This window comes from Onychomys torridus, chromosome 17 (assembly GCF_903995425.1).
Source record: "Onychomys torridus chromosome 17, mOncTor1.1, whole genome shotgun sequence".
Classification (NCBI taxonomy): Eukaryota; Metazoa; Chordata; class Mammalia; order Rodentia; family Cricetidae; genus Onychomys; species Onychomys torridus.
The window spans coordinates 42,650,300-42,677,754 of record NC_050459.1 but is presented as its reverse complement, the minus strand read 5'-3'; the positions used below and the strand labels follow the sequence as shown (position 1 = coordinate 42,677,754).

The 27,455-nt window shown below is 37.0% G+C and overlaps 1 protein-coding gene and 1 long non-coding RNA gene across 7 annotated transcripts in view; one reads left to right on the top strand and one right to left on the bottom strand.

The window, feature by feature from the left end:
- Positions 1 to 27,455, top strand: part of Tenm3 (teneurin transmembrane protein 3) — a 2,620,641-nt gene that overhangs the window by 1,595,944 nt on the left and 997,242 nt on the right. For all 6 annotated transcript variants that reach the window (XM_036166444.1, XM_036166440.1, XM_036166445.1 and 3 more), the window contains one exon: positions 12,608 to 12,770. The gene's annotated coding sequence lies outside the window, so the exon portion shown is untranslated. The remainder of the gene's footprint in view (positions 1 to 12,607; positions 12,771 to 27,455) is intronic.
- LOC118568905 lies at positions 1,094 to 19,909 on the bottom strand. The gene is made up of 4 exons (XR_004943000.1): positions 19,859 to 19,909; positions 17,158 to 17,194; positions 15,888 to 15,959; positions 1,094 to 1,225 (listed from the first exon to the last, which is right to left on the bottom strand). It is a non-coding gene; the product is annotated as an uncharacterized LOC118568905 (long non-coding RNA).

Below are 27,455 nucleotides of genomic sequence, written 5' to 3'. Positions count from 1 at the left end.
TTCACTAATGTTGAGTTTCTGTTTTCCTTTTTGTTTCAGATTACAGCAGTTTTATTTTGCAAAGTTCTATTGAGTTTCTCATTTCTGTATATTTCAAGTCCCTGAAGCTCCTTTTTTCTTCAAAATATATTTTATGGTTAATAGCATACTGCTTTTGTTTAATGGATGAAATACTTTGTCTCTTGGAGGGAATTAATGTATTTTAAAGCTTTGTTTTCTCCTGAACAGTGTCATTTAATTTGGAGCTTTTGTTTACTTGTTTGTTTTCATCTCTTTTTTATACTAAAAGCTTCTTTGGATGTCTAATCTCCATTGGTTAATTGTTAATACTTAAAAGTTGGAAACTAAAATACAAAATGGAAATGCTTCTCATTAGCTAGTACATGTTGACTTTAAATGTGACCCTAGGGAGAACTAGCTTTTTTGCAGATATTTAGTATCATGCACTTTGGATGTTTCTGCTTCTTTAGTTTTATTTATTTACTTATTAAGAGGTTGTAATATTTTCTTAGCATTGTGTGTGTGTGTGTGTGTGTGTGTGTGTGTGTGTGTGAGAGAGAGAGAGAGAGAGAGAGAGAGAGAGAGAGAGAGAGAGAGAGAGAGAGATATTAGTCAGTCTGTCTTTTTAACATGAGTTTTGTGAGCCTCAAAGGAGATCAGCTTTTCCAATATTAGAAACAATACCATTTTCTAAATATTTGTTCTTTGAGAATTTCATATACATAAACAGCAAAATACCACCCCTCACCTCTCCACTCTTATATTGCATAAGTGTGGGGTCATCCCTGAGGCAGGCAACCTAGCAATGGCCACACTACCAGAGAATGATTGTCTCCCCGCAAACTCCATCCCCCCCCCCCTGGCCCTCTCCATCCCCCACCTCCCCATCCCCCACAGTGTCTATCAGCTGTCACTAGTTCCTCAGTTAGGGATAGGGCCCATGCTGGAATTGTGGCTGTCTTTATAGTTCTCAGGTGTTTGCAGGTAACCACAGCTGATCTGAGTTCATGAGCTTGGTAGTCAGTCGTGTCATATCCAGAAGCTCTGGGCACTCACCCATATTCTCTACCTGTTACATTCTTTCTCCATTCTTTTCTGTGAATCTTGCAACAGGGTTGAGGGACATGGGGGAGCAATAAAGACAGTCCATCTGGGGCTCCGCAATCGTAGTCACTTATTCTCAGCACTTTAATGAGTTATGAATCTCTTCATTGACTGTTACCCACTGCAAAAAGAAGCTTCAGTGAGTGACCAGAGTTAAGAGCAGCCAAGGTCTGTGGTTGCATTGTAAGTATTTAGAAGGCAATTTGACATTATGTCCATTTAGCAAAATAACAATAGAAGTGTCTTTTGGCCTACAAGCTCTCTAGCTATGAGCATTCAACCAGGTTTACAGTTTCAGGCATGAATTCCCTCCTGTGAAGCAAGCCTCAAATCCATTCAGGACACCATAATATTCATGCCCTATTACACCAGTGGTCACAGCTTGTCTTGCTGCTATTGTAGCATGAAGGATCTAGTCCTGGGTAAGAAGACTAGTGTCTTTTCTCCCCGAGAAGCTCACAAAACATATTCTGGAAGTCTGAAAAATTCTTAAGTTACAAATTATGACAATTATGAGATTCATAATGTATATTATGGATTCTCTGTATGATTCTCAAATGTGTAAGCATTAGGATATACATATTGTGTGTGTGTGTGTATATATATACACACACACAATATGTATACACACACACACATCACATACACATATAAAAAACTGTGATATTTGGTTGAATAGCATCTCTATGGTCAGAGTACCTCTCCACCAGAAGACAAAGCTCAGAAAATGGATTGTATATGAAGTTGGAGTCAGTTCCCTGGCCTATTTAGGACCTTCTTGTGGCTGTTTCTGTTCTTAGGGGAAAAGCATTTCCTGAGAAAAATTATATTCCTAGGAAAAAATCCAAAGTTTGAGGCACAGTGGTTATTAACTGTCCATCAGGATGGCTAAGACAAATATCTGGCTATGCTACATAAACAGGTATGTTAGTATGTATCCTCACATTCTAGTGTGATTTGAGGTCAGCTAACAAAGATGAGCCAACTTACAGGTTTGATAGCTAGCTAGCCCTCATGTTAATTAAGAATCAAGGAACTATTATGACTTAATTTGATAGGGGACACTTGATTTTATGTTCAGATCTAGCAAATAAGAGTCACTGAGTGAAAATCACAAGTAATTTTTAATTGCTTATAGGCTTTTCCCTCCCAAATTAGATCAGTCAGATGATCTTCATGTGATTAACAGTATTATAGTAGCTAAAGTTTGTGCATTCTTGTGTTTTAAATTTTTACCTGGATATAAAAAGATATGATACTGTTAAATTAAAAGGAAGATTGTTTTATCTAATACTTATTCATGTCTATATTGAATGCAAAGAAACATTATTATTGGCTTATATAGCTTCAAAAAAACTATAAATATTTCATATACAAGACCCATTAAGTTGATTTTTAAATATATTATTTTAATTATTTAATAAATGCAAACTTATTCACTATCATAATCAACATGTATTTATGATATTTTAATTACCTATAAAACACCAATAATTCTACACAGTAAACTCTAAATAAATCATTTGTGAGGACCACTATATTTTAATAAAGGATAACAAAGGTTCACATGGCGTTTTAAGAAATGCAAGGAAGCTCTACATAGAGTTATAATTCTGAGAACAATGCAAAACAAAAAAGTCATGTCAACATCAAAAAGTGCTAATAATTTCTGGAGGAGATGATAGTTGGTCTGGCCCTCAACAGATCAGAAAAGACTGTAGAAGCCAGGTAAATAAAGAGGAGTGAAGTCACATCATCTATCTATGCTTCTCACAGGATCCCTGTAAAGAAATGTCCCAATGTTTGCTCTGTTCTCCTCCAGCATCCCTCTGAAGAACAAGGGAAAGCAAGGGCAGAAGACCAGCTAACATGAAGGGACTCCAGAACATGAAAGCCTTGACATACCCTTCAGAGGGATCTGAAAATGCTACCAGGTTGTTTTGTTTGTTTTGCCTTTCAGAGAAGCTTTTGTAGCCACACCATGAACAGATGTATTAGAGAAAAGGTTAACTTACATTACAAAGGAAACCCTTGAACAATCTGTTAAATAATACAGGCTGCATTCCTCTTTGATGTGACAGTGTAACTAGTCTGGGCTAGCATCATCTCACTGGGTCATTCAGGGAACCAATGTCCCTACCTGGCTCTGGCACTCCATGGATGTTATTAACGTCCTTTTGGTCAGAAAAAGGCCACTGCTATATCCATCTTCCATGCAATAAAAATAGGAGAAAAGCCAAGGTCCAGTGATAGAGAAAAGCTTGCATTCTTTCAGATCCAGTCATATACATGGCCACCCTACCTCCAGGAAAGGAGAGAAAATTCTTCCCTAGACAGATGCAAGCCTACAAGAAGAAATTGAAGCAGATGGAAGGAAACTTCCACTCTGACACACTAGGTTTTTCTTGTTTAATATGTATAGTTTCTCTAGAGTTAGAACAAATATGTTTTCATACCTTTATTACTTAATACGTTCTAACTCTTACAACCAATATACAGAATCCTGTGCTGTGATTTGTACATGGTTTGTGCATGTAGCTAATGGAACTCTCAAAATTAAATTGTGTGGTTGAAGCCATGCAGACCTCAAAGAAAAAATACGACTCACAACGTTTGTGTGTTTAAGATGATAAGATCTGTGGTCTTCATATGCATCTGACAGCCCTTCAGTATCAGTTTGCAGTATGCAAAGATGGGAATTTCAGAAGATAACATAAGAATCCTATTCGACACTATGAGTTGTAGACCACCCAGATAAAACCATGTATTTGATATACATTACAATTATTCAAATCATTTTTGTAGAACTGATTTATGTCACACCTACAACTTACAGTTTGTTGATCCTTTTAAAGATTAAATCTAGTTTGTAAAGGAGCCAAAAATTGGAAACTGCCAAAGATATATTTATAAAAGTAAGATAAGTAAGTATTTTTAAAGCTCTATTAGTTAATAAAATAGGCAAAAATGTTCTAGATTTTGGAATCCCTGCTGAATTTTAATATGAGTGAAGGTTCCTGGTGAGGTGTGAGTAAACGTTTTTCAATAAGGAAGTATATTTAATAAAGTTCCGTTCATTTCAATAAGAATGTATTCAGTGACTATTCAAGGTAGTAGATGTTCTTCATTTAATGTGTTAGATTAATATGGCTTTAGTAATAGGAATTTTCTTATGTATCCCAAAGTTGGATGACTAAAACAAATAAGCAATCTCTTTGCTTAGTACACAAATATGAAATAAAATGAAGTCATAGCGGCTTAATACTCGTGCTATATAGCAAAACAGTAGTAAAGAGACACATGTACATTTTTATGATACGTTTTCCTCTGAGTAGGGCTGCTGCAGTGGTTCTGCCCTGGTTGTATGACCTTGGGCACCAGAGTAAGCTCTATAACTCAAGAGTATAGAAGATTGATGAGATATGGTCAGGCTGTATTTTACTTATATATCAATCTCAAACTTGCATAAAGTCCTCAAAGGCAGAAGGAATCTAAAATTAAATGGGAAAGGAAAAAAGAATCTGAATCCAAGAAGAAGAAGAAAAAAAAAACACTCTGCATATATTTTCCTTATTGAGCACAAAATTAGTTGTCAAATCTTTCCTTAGTTAGTTTCCAATTTGTTTTCATTACAATCTGAAGCAGGAAATCTAACATCAATGGTGACTGACAGAATTGTCTGGATAGGTGCTGGGAGATAGTGGGGCTAGAAGAACAGATAAGATGTATATGAGGACAGGAAAATGCCAACAGACCATGACAAAAAAGTCATCCCAGACAGAAAATAGTGTTCTTTTTCTAAGACATATTTTTTTATTGATTCTTTGGGAATTTCACATCATATATCCTCACATCATATACCCTAATCCTGTTCATTTCCCAGTCCCTCCTTACATGCCCCTCACCCCCATAGTGACCCCCAAAAAGAGAAAATTAGAAATATATTAATTCAAAACAAACAAACAACAAAAACAGCCACTTTCTCCTCTGTCTTTCCCGTCTCTCCAACATCTCTTCATTTGTCTTAGTGGCATTGGGAGCTGCGGTGTGTCATACAATATACCTTTTCAATCACTCAACTCTACTTGTAAATGTTCATTGCAATGAGATGTTGATCTGGTTCAAGTACACTGGCTTCTGATATACCATCAATGCTGGACCTTCACTGAAACTCCTTTTGGAGTGGGCTCACTCCAACATCTACCCCATCTATGACCTGCCAGAGTACATGAAGGGACTGGTCCTGTGGAACCATAGCAGCAAGATTTCCATGACTCCGGGAAAACAGTGTTCTGAAGCCATGCAATGAAAGGAGACTATCTCACTCCCACTCCATTGGATCTTTGGAGACGTCTTAATAACTTATTTTGGATTATCTTTTTTATTTCCTGTGTACATTACTTAATGTACAGAAGTGTGTAACCTCATGTTTTTAAGATGGTAGGCACAATAGGAAAAAAAATATAATGGTACTTAAATGGCTAAGCAGCAGCGAGTTTGAAATTCTGCTTACCCAAAATATCCTTTTTGTAAATCAGATAATGTTGTAATCAGCAGAGATACCAACTTTACATAATCACCAATTGTGTTTGCTTTTAGAAGAGTTTTCCACGAGAGATTGGCATGATATCTGCAATTACCCCATTGCTGTGTCACTGTGTTCTAATTAATGGGAAATTGGATAGCAAATCAAGATAAGAGAGTCAAAAAGAATGGAAGGGCTCTCCAGCTCCTTTGGTGGGGAAGGGATTGTTTAGAGGTGGGGATGAGTGGGGAGAGGGTAGGCATAGAACAGGGAGATGAATGGAGTGATTAATTGGCTCAGAAATAAAACAGAACATACACAGCATCTTAAGAACCACCAAATGACTTTCAAGCCATTTGCAGACGTTATTGTATAGACGTTAATTTATTTCCAGCAGATAATTTTTGCATATAAGAAGAATTAGGAAGTCAGCAAGCCCCATTGTTGGCTTATTCATTATTTATTGAGAAGGAAATGAGGGAGGAGAATGGACACAAATTAGACTTGCCTTGCTGTTGGGAGAGTACTCTAAAGCGCTGTGATTTTATATGGCCTGGAATGCCCATGAAGACTGTGAGTGCCTTTCTGTCCTTAGACCTCTGGACTTAAAATAATCATGTAAGAATTTCTTTCAATTAAGGCTGTTTCCATGGAGTGAAGTGAACTCTTATTCTTCCTTGGCTTCTGAAGCCAAGATACATAGATGAACAGAAGCAAGTGTAAATAGATATAAATGTGATTACGTCTCATCACCTGAAAGGGACTTATGGCAAAACGTGACCTGAAAATGGAGTTACTTTTTCATAATCTTTTGATAGCCCGTATAGGGAGTGACTTTGAAAGACTTGGTCAACATATCCATTTGTAATCCCAGTTGCCCCTTAGATTCTAGATTAGTGTCATTTTTTTCTGTGACCATTTGATTAAACAAAGGATAATTAATGTTACAAGAAAGTCAATATAAGTTCTGAACTCAAGCATACTACTCTTAGCTTCTCCTATAATTTGTCCTAAATCAAACTTGAGTATAAGAAAGATCCATTGGCCAACATCAATACTCTCTCCAGATTGCCTTTAATGCATGTTCTCAGCACTTATTCCCAGGCTCCTAGCCTCAGGCCAGTCTGTAGAAGGCAGATTATCTTATGGATCACAGTGTTGAAGAAAGGGAAAACTTCAGATTTGGGATTAGAGTTTTTTAGACACTTAGAGTCCCTGCTAAAGAGTGATGTTAACAATTTGATTCTTATTCACTTCTTCTCAGCTTGTACCTGAATAATTATCCAAAACTTCTTACCAAGGAATTCTGACATTATGCATTTAAAAATGCAAAACCAATTAAATACTAATATGCTGTGACTCAAATCTTTGAAAGAAAACGTCCTTTGTTTGGGGTTTGAAACCTGCCACTCCGTTTCATTATTGTAGAGGTCCCCAGCAGGCATGTTCACCCAGATTTAATTATTAAGCCATAAATGTATCTTTGAAATTTTCTCTTTAAACTGAATGCCTAGGAGTAATTTAGAATTGCTTTTTTCACTCATCTTATGTGTCAAATCAGACTTCAATAAAAAAAAAATATATATTCTAACATTTTAGAAAAGTGAACACCCCAGAACAGATAATAGTGTCAGGATGCCATTAAAATGGGTAACTATGGAAACGGACTAGGTAAGAATATATTGAGATCTTCAGTAAGAACTCTCTGTATCTATATAGAACAATAAATGCTTTAATGAGGACAGGTTCCTCCCCTAGTGTGCTTATTTTTCCTCATTCTCTGAATACAACATGGTGCTTGCTACTTATGAAGGGGCCAGTGAAAGTTCATTGAGGAAATAGAAGTGTCAGTCCCTCAGGCCTCCCCTTCTACCTGCCCTCTATCTTCATGTGTTAACGTCCCTTATTACTAACAGTGTGTGGCATTGCATTCATTGCTTTCTCTGTTGCTATGATAAAATACCCTGATAAAAAATGTAACTTAAAGGAGAAAGGGTTTATTTCTGGCTGACAGTTCTGGGATGTATAGTGTATTCATCTTGTCGGCAGGAGCTTGAGGACAGTGGTCTATATTGTGTCCACAGTCAGACAGTAGAGAGATAGACTGATCTGCTTAGATAACTTGCTCTTTTTTAGGCATTCAAGAATTCCAGTCCTGTGAACGGTTCCCACCACAGAGCTGGGTCATCCTACCTCAAAGAAACTAGTCAAAATACTCCCCCACAAGCATGCTTACAGGCCTATCTCCCTGGTGACTCTAGAGCTCATCAAGTTGACAGTTGAGATTAGCCATCATTGGGATTAAATTTATAGAATGTATGCATACCTATGTATACATATAATCAGATATTTGTTGCTCACCTAATATTGATTATAAAATACATTGTCAAAGATATTTATATTTTATATCAAAAAAGAACCAGTTAAACAAGTTTTAAGATTAAGATTTTTCAGAGTAATGAAACTATTTCTCTACAATTTTTCCCTTTTCTTTGGAATTCAGAAAAATTAAAAAGTAAGAGATATGTACCTTCACTGTTGAGAGAATATGAGAAAACATCAGAGAATAACTAAAAGATATCTATTTCAAATCTCCTGGGAATAGTTTCTACAAGAACTTCAAAGAAATGGCCCCACAAAAGCAAATCTTTTCAAATGTCATGACATTTACAAGATTATTTGGAAATATTGAATATTTGTTGAATATTAAAAAGTTCCAACTTTCTGTCCTTTAAAGTAAGTCATTTAAATTAATAAGGATGTAGTTAACATGCATAGAGAACATATGCTAGCATGCACATGTAGAATTACAGGGAAACGTAAAATGCTCATTACATAAAACAGTCGTATTTTCTTAAATAACTGGGGATTCCCTCCGATTCTTCCACTATTATTACTTCACTGTCCAAGTGTATGAATAGTTTGGTAGTTGTGCTCTTGACAACTACAAATATAAAGAGATCCTATTTAAATTTGAAGTTTACATTAGGCCATGTCCCAAAGAGAATTCATGATTCAATTCATGAGCTCTTCTCATTATTATTAGGTGATAAAATCATCACAGGAAACAACGTGGCACTCACCCCGCAGTACCAGTAAGCACTACTTGACAACACTTGCACAACCCAATGTCTGTAAAACTTAAGGATTGCTTTTCCTCTAATAATTTAAATGTCAAAAAAGTCACTGGAAGCTCATTGGTTTTCCTCCATCAGGATTGGGGAAAGGTTTAAGAAATCTGAAACTCACTGCAATCCTGATATTAACACTGGGCTAAATCATCATTTATTTATTATTCTGTCTTATAAACACATGAAAGCAGAAAACCTCTAGGCTCATGTACAATAAAATATTCCGGCATTAAAACTAAATAATAAAATGTCAAAGATAAAAGACTGATAGCCCACCCAGACAACTTGCCTATGTAGTCTAGGAACAAAAGAAATCTATCTAAACAAGTAGACTGCAAAGCATTAAAACAGCATCGTTCTCCAACTCTACACATCCTAGGACAGTGGATCCCTGTGGGTTATGGGGGGGGGGGGTTCGATCACAGGTATTGCATATCAGATATTTACATTTTAATTCATAACAGTAGCAAAATAACAGTCATGAAGTAGCAACAAAATAACTTTACAGTCAGAGGTCACATAACATGAGGAACTATATTAAAGGGCCACAGCATTAGGGAGGTTGAGAACTACTGTCCTAAGTTAGTGGAGTAAGATTTGATTTGCTTTTACTGGATTGAATTAGTGCTTTTTAAGTCTTTTGTATAGTATCACATCAGTAGAAATAAAGACTCCAATAATACATTTAACTATTACCAATCTAACACACACAATAAATTGATATTTGGCGTTTACGTCTAAAAACTCTTACAACTCCCAATTTGAGGTGTTAACTCTGCATGTGTTTCTGAACTCATAGTTCTAACTTAATGCCTATATAGTCTTCTTTCTTTTGTTTTTTTTTTTTGTTTTTTGTTTTTCCTCACAGACATTCTGATGAGGAATTCCTCTTCCTTCTAATGTAATTTCTCAGAAAAAGTAAAGGAGGTCAGACATGAGCTTGCTCTTCCTCACTTCCTCACCAATGTTAAGACAGCAGAGAACTGGGTCATTTTACCTACAGCTTCCTTACAATTTGCCTTTGGATTTGAGTCCTGTGAGCATAAAACATGTGGTAAATTAACAAATACTAGCCTGGCTAATTTCAGTGAATGAAATACCTACGTGTTCAAAACATGCACTTGCCTAACTGATGAAAACTATTATTTTCGCTTTCCAGAGTCGTACAACCATAGTTAATGTATATGCCCAAATATCATTAAAAATAATACCAAGTCGATTGTGCTCTATTTAAATTCATGAGAAAAACCTAATAATCTTAAAGAAATTACATAAATTCCCTAGAGTGTATATTGAGTGGGGCAATAATGAGGTCTGATCTTCCATTGGCCACCCATTTCTAAACAGACCAAGGTGTCTTCCTTAAAATGCCATGTTACTATGGAGACCAATTCCAAAGCCATTCACAAAACTTTATAAGGTTACATTGTCCCACTTACAATTCAACCTGGATCTCTAACAGAACTTTCCAAAAATTCAAATATGACTATTTCAAGGTGGGCCTGGTGACTCATGCCTGTGATTCCAGTGGTCAGGAGGCTGAGGCCAAACAATCAGGCATCAGAGGCCAGCCTGGATCAGAGGAGAGCTTATCTCAAAACCTAAAAAAAAAAAAGAAAGAAAGAAAGAAAGAAAGAAAGAAAGAAAGAAAGAAAGAAAGAAAGAAAGAAATCTCAGAAAAAGTCAGATTCCTACCAGTATACAATAAAATTTTCATTCAGAAAATGTTTCTTTTAACCCTAAACACTAAAATTTAGATCTTAACAAGGACTAATAAAATTCCTATATTTGTCTAAAATCATTTTTAAAAAAATGTACAGCCAATCTGACACATATTCTTTCATCTGAGTTCCTACTCCATGAATGTGGGACATGTGAACTGATGAGGACCATGTAAGGAGTAGCCATAGCTAGTCTAAGAACCTTCAATCCCCAAGGCTAAATTTAATTGTTTTAGCACATAAGAGGAGTTGGCACCATATTTCTTTTTAAAAAATGACTGAAGTAAGTATTTGTTAATTTAAAGTTTTCTTTATTTAGTCAGTCACAAAGACAATTTAAATATTTCTTAGGAAAAAAAATCCTAGGGTCAACAAATCAGACCTAATGTCCAGATGCACTGCTGTACATATAGACATTTAGACATCCTTAAACACAGTATGTCCAAGAGGTAGTTTGACTTTGTGATATTCTCTGGCTTAGGTGGAAATAGAAATATGCATCAGAGAACACAATCATGGTCTTCCAATGCAGGAAGCCATATTATGTAAATTAATCACGCACACAAGATTGGTATAACCCCCACAATTGCCAACTCGTACCTGGGGACTGCTACTACACGGATTGTGTAATAAACATTATACACACTACAAATGAGGCAAAATGGCTGGGAAATTGTGTGAGGAGGAAAATGCCGAGAAAGGATTGTAAAATATCTTTATGAACATTAGCATAAATGAGGAGACACAGCTTTCTAGCTTTATTCTCTTGACAAATTGTCTTTATAGTATGGCTTCCATTGTAGCCTATCATTTAGACACACACTGCACAAGCCATATACCTGTAAAATCTAGAGTTCCTTTTGTCGGGATTGTTGTTGGTATTCAGAACATGTCAGGTATGCTAGTTGCTTGGTAAATTTACAATATATACAGTAGCAGGCTCTCCTAAACACCTTCCCTTAAAAAAAATAAAATAAAATGTGGACGTAATGATAGGCACCAGAAGCATTCCTGGTTCTTTAGAGCCAAAGAGCAGAGATTCTTCGGTATCTGTAGCATCCCTCCATCGCACCAGTCCTATTTACTAGAAAAACCTTCATGTTATCACACCCCTTATTTTGAGCTCCGTGTGATCAGGTTTATATTTCCCTATTGTCTGTAACCTTTCCAAAATAAGCAGAAATCTTACATTTCTGCTGTTCCTGGTGTTTATTATTCAGAATGTTTAAATTTCAGAACTTACACACTGAGGACATATTGCCATGCTTCTGCTATTTTTTTTCCCTTTGGTTTCAACAATATCATTTTTTTTTCTTGGAAACCAGTGAACCCTTTTGTTTGTTTTTCAGAGATCTATTCTGCCCCCTGCCCCATTCTAATTATGGAGAGGGAAGGGTTAATAGCTATTAGTAGGTAGCTTTCCCTTCTAGAACCCGAACTAGCTTTTAAAATTTGTTTTCCCTCCCTGAATTTATAAATATTTTAATCAATAATGTATCTATTATTTCCCAAGTGAGCCCTAAAGAGTGTGTTTGATGGCCTCACACAAGCCATTCCAGGAGAACAGACTCTCTCAAGCAGCTGACAACAGTGAACCCAGCTAGTCTTTCCCTCTCCCGAGTCCCTGTGTTTTTCGGTTAGCAAGCAAAGTCCCGCTCACTCCATCACTGGACCAAGGAAACTGATGTGTTGAGCAAGTTCCCTGGCTCCCCTTTGCTGAATCTGCCTTGTGCTGTCCCTTGCACATGAGAAGCTAGCCTGGAACAAAAGGCAGCCATCAGAGGAAACCACAGTCTGCCCTCCACATCATAATTACACTCGATCAGCATCAACTCTGCATCAATAATTAGACAGGGGTCCAATAATTACGTTGGCAACGAGACAACAGAGTCAAAACTTCAGTGATTCCCATGAAGTGACTGTCCAAGGTAGAAACTAAGGCTTCATTTGGATCCTCCTCTTCTTTCTCATAACGACACAGATGACGAGGACCAGAGCCTTTTGCATTGTTTGGCATATTCCCTTCCAGTTGTTGCCTCCCATTCTAACTAAAGAACTACACTTGCTTTCATATATGACACACTTGCTTTTAAAAATCTAATTAAAACTTTCCTTTTGGTCCTTAGGTAGAAGGATGGCTCTGCTGAGATGGGTTCTTAATTAATGCACTGAGAGCCTGTGAGTCCCACCTCTCAACAGGAATGATTGACGTCCAAGGATACATAAATTACACTAATTGAGCTCTGCCTCTATGTAGGCTTTGCACAGCCAACTCATCCGAGAAGCTAGGTGAGTAGACCAGCATTAAAAGTTACTCAATATGTTCTATGCTTTCCCAAAGGGTGGAGAAGGAACTTCTCAGGCCCTTGCACATTGATGAGCACAGAAGGCAGTTCTTTGCTTCAGTTTTAAGATGTAGGTTTTGTGTTGTGGGCTTTTTTTTTTTTAATTATAAAAAAATTAGCATTTTAACATAACCATTTAAATTTGAATAATCGCATTCTCCTTGCATGTTTCATGCAACAAGGGTTGCAAGCCAATAACAGTATGTAAAAATCACTTGACATCGTCTGTTGATATTAAATTGTGTTGCCTAGCAACCAGTGCATATGCTATGGAGAGATTGTTTGAAATCAAATCCAATCTTGGTCCTCAAATTTAGTTTTCAGAAATTTAACTTGTTGTAAATACACCTAATCACCTGTTTTAGCCACTGATGATATCAAAATGGTTCCTGTATGTTTATTTCATCCTGAAAGAAACAGACAAATATACTAAGGCTCCTACTTGCCTGAAATCTAGTTAAACTATTTGGCATAATATAGGATCTTAATAATCTAAAGTAAAATTCATAGATTAGAGGTCTATTTGCTTTAGATGAAGACATTAAGCTATGTTAGGCTATAAGACATTAAATTATTTCTTTATTTCACATTACCAAAATAGATCTACTACTCAAAAAATATAAATAGGCCTTTACTACATAAAAATTTTAAAAGAAAAATGGAATGCTATATTAAGTAATTAATAAACATAAAGTGCTATAATTAAATGAATATTAGTATTAAAAACTAGCAGAAAATGGGGGTGTGAATCTATTAGACTTTTAAGACTCAATCTAAATAGCCAGGAATTAACACTTGAAAAATATATTAAAAAAATAGAAGTAGGTTAATGAAATATTTAGGGAACTGTTGTGGACTAGGAACAAGAAAGGAAAGGTGCAGGCTTGTCCTAGAATCTAATGTCCCACAAATGTCAGAGGCATCTGTGCCTCCACTATATCTCTGTCTGCCCCACAGCCTTTTGCAGTACCTCACCATTCAAGAAAAACGTGGAAGCCCACTTCAAATAACACAATGAAATAGACACTTTTCTATCAAAAATACATCATTACCTGTGAGAAAAAAATCAGAAGTGAAAATCGAGAACATCAACAAAGTCTTAACTTGATAACATTGTAAAAAAAAAACCAACCAACCAATCAAACAAACAAAAAAAAACATTAACTGCCTTTACCTCAGGAACATCTCACAGTGGCTAAAATAAGAGGCAGGGGTGGGGGAATATAGGAAGGCTCCTTTCCTGAAAGACTTTTTATAAGTTAGTGGCTAATAGTATCCAGATAAAATGTATCAAAGCAGGTGAGACTTACATAATGTAACATTGCTGTTCAAATATTTCAGTCTAATGAAGCAGGAAACCTATGCCTCCAAAGGCTAGTGTTTACCTTCCTGTTCTGTAATTGTATGTTCAGAACATCCCTGCATCCCAGATTATATTCTAAGCAATGTGTGATGCTTGAAGTGGTTGTCTATGAACTTATACTTGAAATGATACAAATCCCTCAAGATTTGTATATTCAATAATTATAAAATGGTGCCATCACAGTGTATGCCATAGCCTCATATCTGTAGAAATATTTATTAGTAGATAAAGTAGCCATATGTTCCTAACATTAGCAGAGAATTCTATTTGAATCCAATTTTTTTTTAATTTAGCTAACAATAAACTTAAGGTACTTTTGCAATACTATATTGATGATACCCTTGTATAAAAGTATATAAAATGTACTCCATGGGTATTAACTTTTTCTTCCTCTGTGCTGGGTAATTACAGTGCTGATGTCTGACAGAAAGCTATAAGTCATTACCAAATGAAGCCCAGTCAGCATTATGATGAGCAGGGGCCACCTTGCCTCAAATGAAACCATTAACGTAATAGCCTATCACTCAAGCTAATAAAATAAGCTCTTGCACTCTTCTGTTTTAGAACATGGACCACCACATCTAAGTTCCTAACTACTGCATTTTGTCATGGTCACACAGTGAACATAGGGAGACACGCATTGAGCTGCTCTAGACACACACAATACAATGAAACTTCAGTAGACTCTTCCCTGAACTTCCACACAGAACACTTACCCTGTGTTTGGTGCTTTGGTGTTTTAGTAGGTATCCTGCTTTTTCACTTAGAAGTCATACGACCCTTCAGATGTGGAGCCACCCATATGAACAATTTATTAATGTACTACTACTGTTTAATATCTAGGCTCACTACTCGACTGTAATTTTTAAGGTTGTGTGAATTCATTTTTAAATATTTTTTAACAATTTTAAGAAAACATATACAGGGAAAAGCAACAAATACTCCATAATCACCTATTTTTACTATTGCCTGTTTTTATCATTTTGACTTGTGAAATGAATTGATTTTCATGGTTAGAAAAACAACACAGATACTCACAAAAGTTTCTTTTCTCCAATAGAGACACCAGTTATAATTTCTTAATTTTTCCATCAAAATTTATATCCCCTTATATATCTGTGTGTCATGTATGTATTTGCAAAAAAATATTAGTGAGATTTCAATATTAATTGAACTAGATTATAAAATAAAGTGACTTTCTAGTCCTTGGTGGGGTTGACCTTCCTGTGGGGAGGAACAGATCAAAACACAGTAAATAAATGTGTGTGTGCACATGTGTGTGGATGGAATATGCTGATAAGCACAAATGAAAAACTGAAACAGAAAAAGTGATTACAGGTAAATAAGAAAGTGATGTTTGAGGTAAGATTTAAATGAGGTTGAGGAAGAAACCCTGTGGCCATCTGTGGAAGATTTCTGTTCCTAGTGGACAGGACAGCACGTGGAATTCTCTTTAGCATGGCAGGCAAGGAAGAGAAAGTCAGTCAGACTACCACACCACTGCCACAGTTCCTGGACTGCATAGAAGGGATGTTTATAAATGACATTTTTGGGATAAGAATGATCAGAGGATTTGAGGACAGATACAATCTGATGAGTATTTTAAATCAACTCTGTTGACATACACTGATAAGTGTTTCACCGTGCCCTCTGCATGCATCTACACTGTTGTATTTGTTCTTCTCCTGCACCGCTCACCTGCCTTCTTCCTTCGACTCTCCCACTGGTCCTCCCTTCTCTCAAAGGTAGTTCCTGGTTGTCATGGTGAGCCTGTAAAAAAGAGGAGGAGAGGCAGAAAAGAATGCTTGTCAGGGGGTTATTTTAATAATCCAGAAAAGTTGAGAAGGAAAGTCAATATATTTTATATAACAATATATGTAGAGAAGACTATCAGGAACATGGAGGCCTAAGTCCATTTTGGTCTGTTAGGTGTCCAGTTGGGAACTTAAACAGCACAATGTACATGTCCATATCTGTGTCCAGACTGACACTGAACTTCCCTCATCAGGTCTGCTGTAGAATCAAATTATTTTGATCCCTATACCGTGGTGATCTGTTTTGTTATATAATAAAATCAGAAATTCTTCGTTGATTTCTTCTCCTCTCTTCCTCAAGAATTGTTCTAGCCTTATTTGAAAATGTGCTAACATGAAAAGTGTAGTTTCACATTAAACTGGAATTAAATTATTAGTAAATTCATAGGTGAATTTAAGGGAGTTCAATGTGTTTGACCTGTATAACAAATACAAATAGAATGTTGAGGTCATATCTCAGTGATATGTGCCTTCCACCATGTGAAGTTTCTGGGTTCAAATCCCTGTCACTGGAAAAAACAAACAGAAACAAAAAAATGTTGAAAGCGAAATATGGAGTAGATTTTGTCATCTACTTATTCTTCTCTTGTTTTTAAGACTTATTTTTATTTGTTTGCACGTGTGTGTATCTGCAGGTATGCCATGGGGTTGGGGGAGGATCAAGAAGAGTCGGGGGAGGGGAACATGTGCTCATGAAGGCCAGAAGAGGGCATCAGATCCTGTATTGTTTGTGAACCACCTCATGTGGATGCTAGGAACCTATCTCTGGTACTGTGAAAAAGCCGCCAAAGCTCTTAAGTCCTGGGCCATCTCTCCAGCTACTCATTTACTTATTCTATGATGAGATCCTCAGTGGACTTCTCTGGTTTTCCTGTGTGTGACCTATGCATTTATTTACAAAATTTATTTACAAAACATGCATGTATACATTTTTCTTATTGCTAATCTGGTTGATAGCAAAAAAAAAAAAAAAAAATTAAACTCTCAATTGCCAACACATACTATTTGCTTTGAGATATTGGGCAACTGTTTTTGTATCTAAATTCCAAATTCCTAACACGTATTTCCTCCACAATTTTGCTAGTGGTGGTTTGTACCGTAGCCAGAAGGTAACTAAGCAAACAGATTTTTCATGTTTTCAGAGGTAGATGTACCTGAGATGGAGCATCCTGTGTACATGAAAAGAGGAGGCTGTAAAAATAAAATATGTTAGGTTAGGTAATCATCTATAATGTTAACAGTCCAATTCCTTGTCATGAAAAGGAGGTTGTGCTTTAATTAAGCAATAAGACACGACAGGGTGTGAATTATGGAATAATAATTCTTGTCTAGTATATTGTTAGACAAGAGGCCAAGAACCAGATGCTGTTGCCTATATCATGATAAAATTATTACACCACAATTTAAATCTAGAACACTACAAAATAATTCTAGAATATTCTTCAAATCATTTGGCTAAATTAAAAGTATCTGTTAAACATATTTCTTAAATTCTAAAATAGAGGGTGCCTAGTATAATAATATAAGATCCTGGACATTAGAATTTACCTGTGTGAGAAAACAGAGTAAGAAAATGCACTAAAGTCAACCTAATAATTGATTATTAGATTTCTAGGCAGAGGATGCACTGATTTGTCTTTTTTTTTTTTTCTGTGATCAGTAAAGATGATGGTTACTAACTTCGGAAAAAATTAAAAGATTCCCTTTGAGCTGTTTTGCTTCATAAAGCAGGACTAACTAACAAATAAATCTGACATAAATCTTGAGGGGAATAATAATGTACATCCCTGAGAAGACTTGACAAGGGGTGGAGCAATTTTACAGAATTTGAGGTCCTCCTGTAATCAATGTGATTTGCTAAGTTTCATGCCTTCCCCTGCTACGTGCCATTTTGAAGGGCTCCTTTTGTAAGGACATTAAAACAGATCTCTTATCACAGGAAAACACATTGTTTGAAACAGCACCTTTTTAAGAGAGGAAACTCATTTCTGTCCACTCAAAAGAAAACGTTGGAGGGCGAATCTGTGACTATAATAATAATAAATTTTTTTTAAAGGTCCCTACTTGCTTTTCATCTGCAGAACACTGTGGCAAGTAGTGTTTCAAAAGAGGATTTCTTTTTTAAGTTATTATATTTTTGTGCTTTTATTACCAATATTGTAGACATTTAGGATGGTTGATGTATTAACAAGCTCGGCTTCTTTTGTGACTATTGCGAGATGAACATCATATTATACTTCACATTTTCATGCAGTCTCTTCTAAGTTAATGTACTTTATCATCAAATTTGACCTGTCTTTGTAAGTGCAACAGCTGAGGTTGCTTCATATACAGATCAAATACCCATAGGCAAGGTAATTTTTAAAAGGCTGTAGAAATACCCCATTCCCTCCAATATGCCTTTTAACCTATTCCAGGACCATTATTTTATTTATCTGGATTAATATTTGTGTCTTCGATTATAAAGAGTATCACTCCAAAGTTCAAAGAAATAGAATTCAATTTTCAGGTATTCATCTCTTAGCAGAGATAGTGGACCCATTTAGTCTAGGATTGTTAATTGCCGGCCATTGTCCGTTCTGGGAACTTCCACACCATGCTGTGGCTAGGCAATTAACAGTCTGCCTTCTGCTCTGCTACCAGTTACTCATCTTCACTGTGAGTTACAGTGAATTGTGGCAATGAAAAGACAGTCCTAGCCGGGTGGTGGTGGGGCACGCCTTTAATCCCAGCACTTGGGAGGCAGAGCCAAGCAGGACTAGCTCCAAAGCTACACAGAGAAACCCTGTCTCGAAAAAAACAAAACAGAAAAAAAGAAAAGAAAAGAAAAGAAAGAAAGAAAGAAAGAAAGAAAGAAAGAAAGAAAGAAAGAAAGTAAAGACAGTCTTGCAGTGCTGGGCAGAAGCAGTGACTTCATCAAACCCTGAACCAGGGTTTCCAGGATCACAGATGTAGCTGGAGCAGGCCCTTCCTTCACTAGGGATTAATTCTAGTCCAGGCATATCCTATATGTGTGTTGCGGGTATTGACTGAGTACTTCCACCATGACCTCTGCATGGCCAGGGAGGAAAAGAAGACAGATAGACATTGTCCAAATTCAGCTGTGTATGCCTGAGCATATACTGCCTTCTAGTAGGTGAGACTACATGTCTTTGTCATCTATCATCTTGACTCCTAAATATTCTTTCCTAAGATCATTTTATTGCTTATTAGTGCAGTTTTTGTCAAATTGGCTATTTTGAGAATCCTCAGTTGAACATCAACCTTGACTCACACTCCTGATTTCTTTCCTGTATGCACAGTTGTTTTGATACTGTCTCAGGCTGACCCTCAAATAGGATTCGCTGCACCAAAGCAGTGTATTGGAAAGGATACCAGCTGTAATTTCTCCCAAGGACTTTTATAATAGAAGTTCTATTATATACCTTGTCGCTACTTGGATTTAAAGTGGAATGCATGTGTCAATCAAGAACCAATTAAAGAAGGTTATATGTATTGTCACACACAACAGAGCTGTCATTTTATACTTTGGGGTAACAAGGAGGCTATAGAGATAACTCAGCAGCTTAAGAATGGTTACTGTTTTACCAGAGGCTCTAGGGTTCAGAATCCAGTACCCAGGACAGATAGCACACAGCTACTTATAGGTTCAGAGACCAGTACCCACAACAGATAGCGCACCGTCCCTTGTAACTCCCATTCCAGGGGAGCCGACATGTTCCTCTGGACTCAGTGGGCACTGCCATGCACATGGTGAACATACCTATAGGCAAACAAACAATGATACACATAAAATAAAAACAAATAAGCTTTTATGTTTTTTAGAAAAAATAATCATTAATGGCATAGCCCCACCTTTACATTTTCTCAAATCTCTGCTTGCAGAGAGAGCACAGAACAGGAAACGGCGTCATGAAGAAGTCCGTTCACTGGAAATTTCTAACTTGGGTTCTGAAATATAAAAGCAAATTAGTTTTTTTTTTAAAAAAAATACGACATATACTGTGAACAAGGTGGGATGGGAAGAAAGAATAATGGAAAAACATAATCTCCTAAAAATAGCTCAATGGCAATGAAGTAAGTGGAGACACAGTCCATGTCCTGGAGAGAATTCAGACCTGGCCCTTCAGCTACTCACACTACAGTGGATTGGTGTTACTAGCTAAAACCTAATGTCATACAGAGAAAAATCTGATTACAGCTAGCTTATCTGTGAAACTTTTATTGGCTTAGTGAATGGTATACTATTTAATGAAACAAAATTAAAAAATAAGTATTCAAGTTTTGAAGTATATGAAAAAAAAGCAGACACAAAAGCAGGAAAGAACTAAAATCCATGTGTACAAATAACATCAAGACACCTGAAGGCAATCAAGTCTACACCTGGTACTCAGAGAACTCTGGGTCAGGTGTTCTTCATCCGGAAACACTTTTCAAGTGAAGAGGTTGGTCGGGGTCCCATATCATCAGCTACCCTCAAAGCATAAAAGAGAAAAATGTCTCCCTCGCTAGAGCAAGAGCTGTGCAGCCTACACCACTGCACCCTTGACTCTTGCATTCCCCTCCTCACTCTCCATAATTCAAAACAGGTAGGCAGCAGGCTGTGCAGATGGAGATGTACCAGCCAGAGTCCACATGGAGCATTATAGATCTGGCTAGTTGTCTAGTTAACAGTCAGCTATTTTTGGATAATACCCACAGTTGTGTTGCAAAAATGAGAAAAAAAAAAAAGATGCATCCACCGTGAGTGCAGTATATAAAAACATTTGAAAAGGTTGACGTAGAACTTCGGCTGTGAACTCAAATGGAGACCACTGATTACACAACCTGACTTCCATTGCAATTGACAGCATAGAGAGTGTATTGAAAGGATACTGTGGGTCACACTGGTAACATATCACACCATTTGAGTTCCCCAAAGAAATGCTGTAGGCACTGATTATTATTTGTGTGTATCTTGTTTGTTTTCTTACTTTGAATGAGCAGATGGCAGAGTGGCTTAGAGACTTCCCTGCTTGTCATACCAACACAGGACACTAGGTACAAAGGAGGCTCCAAGTAACTGTGTGAACATCAACATGATGGGCTGGGATTTCTCAGCCAGCAGGCTACACTGGAGATTGATTTCTAGTTAATAGAAGTTGGAAGTTCATTTAGGTAATAAAGCAATGTGAAGAATCAGCTGCATACATTGGAGAAGTATGCTCCTTGAAAAACCCTATCTTTATTCTTTATTGACTTATTTATTCAATAACTTATATATATATATATATATATATATATATATATATATATATATATTTACTTTTAATTTTAGTATGAAGTTTCATTAAGATGTCCAAATTGGCCTTGAACTCACTTTGTAGCCCAGACAGGCCTTAAACTGGTAACACATTTTACTGCCTTAGTATCCTAAATATTTAGGATCACAGAGTACCAAGCACAACTTAAAAATACTTTGTAATAAATACATATAAACAAATATATGTTGGTAGATATTTAAACTACCTTTTAAGTTCTAAATCATCTTACTCATCACAAAAATCCAATCAGATAAAAAGTCCAATTATTATAGTGGTGTATGTAACAAAGAAAATGTTGAAGTTATCTGTAATAGTTTCAGCATCAGAGAAATAATAATGAATAAGATGTATCACATTTAATAGGGCTTTCTACTTGCTGGCTCTGTGTTCTAGGTCCCAATGACACATAAGATAATCAAGCTATTTATATTAAATAGAGTGGGAATAAATATAAAGTACATATTGTTAAAGAGAAGTACACAATACGTCATTTAGATGTTCCAATAGAGAGAAAATATTAGATTGGAAGATGAAGATATTTCTTGGATAAAAAAAAAAAAACATGGTGGAATGTGTCTCCCAAAAATAGATGAAATTTAAAGGGCAAAGGAAGGACACTTCAATAGGAAGGGCATTAATATAGGACAGTTGATTGGCATGTTACCCCACTTGCATAAGTCTGATTACTAATCTAGTGTGGATGGGCCACAGTCATTGTGACTGGGAGGTGAGTTGACATCAGTGGGATTATATTCTTGAGAACTGAAATGCCAGCCTCACATGACCAAGACTCTCACTGCAGAACTGGACATTCTAAAGTGACCCTCAGTATCCAAGAGTAATCCATTTAAATACTGTTTCTATTCCATTATTTGTGCTCACTTTTGAGTAATATATTCTGCAACCTGAGACAAGTATACTGATGTTACTGTGTGGGTCCAAGGTTCCCTCTGCCCATGGGTCTTGCTATCTTTTCATGCTTTGTTAAGTTGTGAGAAAATCAGCCATCAAGTGCAAAGCTGCCTGCTGCCTGCCAATGAGCTCTCCCTTGTTTATTATATTTAAGATCCCAGGTTCAACCCAGCATCATTTGCTCAGGAAGTTCTATTGCTAAAGGAACCATAAATTAGAAGTAGATACCTCTTCATCTGTCCATGTATCCAAGACACAAGATTGTGCATACTGCCTTTTATTCTAAGGATAAATAAAGGAGAGGAAAGTTTTTTCTTAATCTTGCACCCAAAAATTGCACAATTTAGCAGCTTGCAAGTTATGAGGTTCATTGTGACCTTTATGAATTTTTAAAAGTATTGTAAAGATTCTTTCCTTTCTTATAGTCTTTTTTATTTTGAGTGGAAAACTAAAATGAAGAAATTATTTTCTTGGTATAATATATTCTGGGAAAATAACTCAGATTGTTCTAATCACAAGTCAACTACATCGTTGATAAACTAAGAAGTCTGAGTCAACTACTTAGAAACTGGAGTGTGTACACTGTGCTAGAATGGCTTGAATCTGAACAGAAAGTTGAAATTAGAAAGCTATTCATTAAATTAAATGTTAACATGCTGCATGTAGCCCAAATCAAGCAATTTTGAGCTCTAACATGAATTTAAGGAGATACCACAGTGTCTATGGCTGTGGCCTCAGCACACAGAATTCTGTACTTTGTCCTCAGTCATGGTTTCTCCTGCGCTGCTGATGCCAGTACACTGAATGAGGAGAGGCAGTTACCTACCAAAAACAAATGGACAATCATAGTTTGGTGGATCTTCCAGGGCTCAAACCTAGCAGCATTTACAACACTCCCAAGTGTCTTTCCTGGTCTTGGGAATATTTGCCCCGACTGCTGCTCTTACTTTTAAAAGTAAAACACAATCCAATCATATGATCTCTGGTGCCCTATCACCTCATCACTTGTAAACTACACCCCTTTATTGGAGATTTGGGATGACATACAAAATTCTAAGTATCTTCAAAGAGCACCTCTATGCCAGAGGAGTTGGCCACTGATCAAGAAATGGGGCAAGAAATGTAGGCAAATGGACATAAAGCTACCTGACACCGGGTGATGGGAGACAGCAGCTGCAGACGCCATGGCCTGCTTGCTTTCCATAATCAAGAGATAGCTTGTTTTCTTCCACCGCTCCCATTGAACAAAGAAAATGTCACCTCCCTTCTTGCCCAGTAGTACCAACAACACCAAGAAAGGCAAATGCAGCTTTCAAAGGAAAGACAGCTGCCCACGTGGTCTCACTCATACCAGACTGATTTCAATAATACTCATTGAATAAAGAGTTGAATTTATCTCCCTCTCTCCTGCCCCATTTTTTTTCCTCCTCAAGACAGCAAAGCTGATCACATCACTTTTCAGAAAACGAAACAACTAAGGCCTACGAGACAGGTATGGCTGGCAGGGCAGAATTGTACCCTGTGTGCTTCAAGGTGGCCGGTGAAGGCATCAGGAGTAATAGGAATGATTAAACTCTGTCGGATGGGGTTAGGATTTTAGAGCCTTTCTGCTTCGTGACAGGCTGTGACAGTCAAGTGCCACTGGAGCAGAACAAAGTCCAATGGCAGTTTGCTGTGAGCAGCGCAACTGTCAAAACTGTTGCACAAAAGCAAATGTTAGGGACAACAACCAGCAAAGTTGATAGCCTGGCTGCTGACGGCTAAAACGTGTTTACGGAAAACTTGAGGTGTTCTCCCTTCTGTGATGCAGATACGGGCCTGCCTAGACCTTCCCAAGCTCTGGGTCTTGTCACCATGCCACCACCCAGCAGCGTCCATGTGTTTGAACACCCAGAGATTGCTAGCACTCACGTGGGATGCAGATGTAATTTACTGTGTCTTGTGTTTAGAATAGTCATATGCAATCCATAGGAAGAGACCTTGACCTTGTATGAAATCTAATTCCAATTATGTGGCTTGTAAGTCTATGTTACAGCTCAGATGGAAACCTGCCATCACAGACAGGGTGAAATACTTCACACCCGGAGCTCAAACAGTGAACTTAGCATTATCACCAGTTTCTTGAAGAGTGGAAAAAAAATTACTTTGCACCCATGTGGCTTCACACGTTTTTATTAGAAGCCACAATAGACACTTTTCACCAGCAGCAAATGAGAAACCTCTCCATGCTATAACAACATGGGAAGAGTGTCTCAGTCTCCGTCATCCTGTGGGAATTCTCCCATGGAGCTTCTGTGGGTTGCAAGCCAGAGGAGGCTGCCCATGGTGTCACTGATGACAGTGTCCTCAATTTGATCATTGTGGCATATTGTACATGTTTGAAGGAGTCCAAAAGAGAGGGTGGGATTCACGTCTGCCTTCTCCAGGGTCCAAGGTGCCATTACTTTGGTGAGGTCACATTATATAGGTGTGATCAACACTAGGCATTCTTCTCAGGTCCTAAAACCAGTTTTGATCTCTAAGAAAGCTCATCTAAATTACCTCACAATGCATTACTATGAACTCCAACAAGCCAGCATGCTTCGCATAGTGGTAGAGTCACAAAAAGTTCCTCCTTATATCCAGTTAGTAAAAACAATGGCTATTAATTTATAAACCCCTTCTTAAATGAAAAATAACCTGAATGTACTTGCATGCTCCCAAATAATTCACATGCCCTATGATTTAGAAGTTTCATCTTCTTTACCTGCAGCTGAAGAGGCAAATAAAATCATTCAACGTTTACTGCTAGGGTAAAGAACATATTTTTTTTAAAAGGGTAGTAAATTAGCTTGAGCTGGAAACATCTATTTTCTGGCTTTCTTCACTGCCAACTCCTTCTGTTTACTTTGATCAATGATTTGCAAGCTACTATTATTATTTATGTGTTCTACAATTACAGCCAGTGACACCTCCCCTTCTCCAGCCCAAAGCCACAAATGTGCAGGGAATAAATGCTGTCTATTATGACAGCCTGCCTTTTGTCTGTGGAACAGTGACAAACTACACCCCTGGCAGCTCGCTACCGGTTTTTACTATTTCTCTCCCCCACCTCACTTCTCGAGTATTCTCGGGAATATGACAATAGATGGAGTTGAATAAAAACGCTCAGGGAGAGTCAGGTGCATTCATTTGCCCCCCAGTGAGCACCTTTGGGGACTTGTATTGGATGAGGGATGGATGGCCCAGCAGTGTGCAGATGTTTTAAAGTTTCTGGGAATCTTTGAAGTAGAGGGGAACAGAGAAACTTTAGCCACTTAGGCATTAACTTTTTAAGTGTATTTGATTTGAAAATCACGCCATCTCCACAGAATGTGAAAAGGGGGTGCAGAAAAAAGTCATTAGGTCGTGAAATGGTTTTGTTTCCTGGCCCAAAGGTATTTATTAAAACTAGAAGCTGAGGGCCAGGGGGACAGAAGTTGAGTTTTTCCAAAGAGCCTGCTAATGGACTTTATAACGTAAGTTAAGGTGATGTGTATACTGGCTAACTGTACCTTATGGAACAGAATAGATTAATAAATAAAAGAGTCATTATGGTTTTTATAGACTCAACTTGGAGCTAAGAGCAGGTTGGTAAATATTTGACAACCTCTCTGCTTCCCTTGAGTGTGATCAAAAAAGGCAGCATTCTGATGGTGTCAGAAAACCCATCACTTCAATCTGTCCTCACAAAGACATTGTTTTTAGTAAAATGAAGTTGTGTTTTCTTTCATTTTTTACCATCCTCTGGAATTTCTCCCTTATAGAAGTGTCTTGTTTTGTTTTTTAAACTGGATGTTCATTACCACCAAGTTTCCATTATTTAGGAAACACATTTTAAAAAAAAATAAATACTAACCCTGCATTGTTTAACAAATCTTTCATAACTTCCAAAAATTGTTTAAATGATTTATCTGCTTGTTTGAAAGAAATTCCTTTACCTGAAACTTTAAAATACAGTTTGACACTTAAAAGCCACTGGATGGCTTGTAAATGGGAAAGTCAAAAAGAATGAAAACAAGTCGATGAACCCAATTAAAATAAGAATTTAACATGGAAAAGTTAGGTACTGTATAATATTAAATAGTCTTTTCAGTGTAGGCGTGTGATCAAATCAAGTATACCACAATAATGCAAATGAATTTTCAAGTTGGGATGCAAAGACTACAAACTGAGATAAAAGATTGTATCCAACTGCTTATAAAGACTCCATTTAAAGTAAAACTTTAAATTGTTTTGAAACCAGCAGGATAAGCCAGAAATGGCTGACAAATGTAAAATCAAAAGAAAGTTGGAGTTTATTAGCAATGACATCTAAAGTAGGAGTCATGCTACATTCATAAAAATGAAAATATTATGGAAATGGAAACCTTCTGTTGACAGAGATGAATAATCGGGAGGCTTGTGCACCAAACAGCAAAACTTTGGAATGTTATAATTTTAAGAAGAGCAGAAATGCAATTGGGTATAGCCAAATGATGGTGAGGACTAGGTTTGTAAAACTCTGAGCTATAGAAAAATGAATAAAGGGGCTGGGGAGATGGCTCAGGGGTTAAGAGCACTTGTTGTTCTTACAAAGGACCCAGGTTCAATTCCAAGCACCCACATGAAGGCTCGCAACCATCATTAACTCCGGTTCCAGGGGGTCCAACACACTGTTCTGACCTCCATGGACACCAAGCACACAGGGTATACTAATATATGTGTAATCAAAACAATTTTACAAATAAAATAAGTACATCTAAAAAAAAAAAAGAAAATGATTAAAGCAAGGATTAACAATATAGCCAATAGATTTCTCTCTCTCTCTCTCTCTCTCTGTGTGTGTGTGTGTGTGTGTGTGTGTGTGTGTGTGAGAGAGAGAGAGAGAGAGAGAGAGAGAGAGAGAGAGAGAGAGAGAAAGTATTGGGAAAGCTAGTATATGGAGAAATTGATAGATATTTAATAAAGACATCATTTTTACTGTGTTGATATTCTGCCAGAGTTTGACTGATCAGATATTGCTCTAACTCAAAAGGAAACTGAAACCTGAATGGTCAGGTGATGGCTCGGGGTTTCTTGGTTAGGACTGTATAAGCTGGTCTGCCTCTGAGACTGATGGTCATGAGTTCCATCTTGCCCATAGAAAACATACATTCTTTTCTTATTCCAGGAAAAAAAAAAGGAAGCCATTCATAATTTTGACAAAATAATCTTTAACAAATCCAGGACATAGAGAT